A 1,027-nucleotide genomic window follows, 5' to 3' on the forward strand; every position below is an offset into this window, starting at 1 on the left:
TGGTGATGACGCTGGGCAGCTGGATCTCTGGGTTAGGGGAGCTCCCTTTTTCTGCCTCTGACACAGAATGCTGAACCTCAGGCTCCCGGGAGGCTGCACCATAGGCAGGCAGGGCCTGGGCCTTGCTGCTATGCTCTAGGTGGGACTGGGCGAGGTGACGGGAGTGCTATCCCCAGCACAGTGCTGGCACAGCATGGGGCTCAAAGAGCAGTCATGATAGGCCTGAGGGGTCCTTCACAGGGACCCAGTTGTGCAGGGCCACAGTGGGGCTCCAGCACGTGACCCCAGTACTTAGCACAAGCCTCTGCAGAGCAAATGCTCCTACCTTACCCTTGGAAACGCACTTGGCGCCCAGGGCTCCAATTATCCTGGGCTTCCTCGCCAGATAACCAATGACTCAGCTGCCAACCATCCTGTTTTCATTCTGAACAGGCAGCTAAGTTTGCGGCCCCGAAGCTGGTCTACAAGCATGTCCTCCGTGGGAGAAGGCTGCTCTGCAAGAGGCACAGGTGCCCTGCAGGGTGGCCTCGGCTGAAAGGCAAGCCCTATAACTGCACGTTCTGCCTACAGGACTGAAGGGCAGCCTGAAAGGAGCGGCCTGATTCTGCTAACCAGCTGTGAGTTTCAGCAAACCCCTTGTCTTCTTTTTGTGACTTTTTCCCATAATGGAAAGTTGAGATTTGATCAGCTGCCGTCAATCCTGCGTGCAGTGCCTGGAGGCTTTGTGAAGGCCAATTGCCAGGTCTGTCCGCAGTGATGGAGTGCATCTGGGCAGGGCCTGGGAATCTGCATTTCTAAGAAGTTCTGGGGAGGCTGCTGCTGTGGGCCTGGGAGCCACACTGAGAGTCACAGGGTTAGAGGATGTCTTAGCTCCCTTCTTGCTCATATCACTTGAATAGTCTTGAAAAAAACATCTTGTAAGTGAAAAGAAAAAAGACTGCTAAGAAAGTATATTCTAGGGAAGATGAATGGTTTTAAAATATCACTTAATATCAGGTACTTTACAACTCTTGAAAAAAAAAAAAAA

Source organism: Sapajus apella, unplaced genomic scaffold (assembly GCF_009761245.1).
Source record: "Sapajus apella isolate SASKATOON/1434 unplaced genomic scaffold, GSC_monkey_1.0 scaffold20, whole genome shotgun sequence".
In the NCBI taxonomy this organism is placed as follows: domain Eukaryota; kingdom Metazoa; phylum Chordata; class Mammalia; order Primates; family Cebidae; genus Sapajus; species Sapajus apella.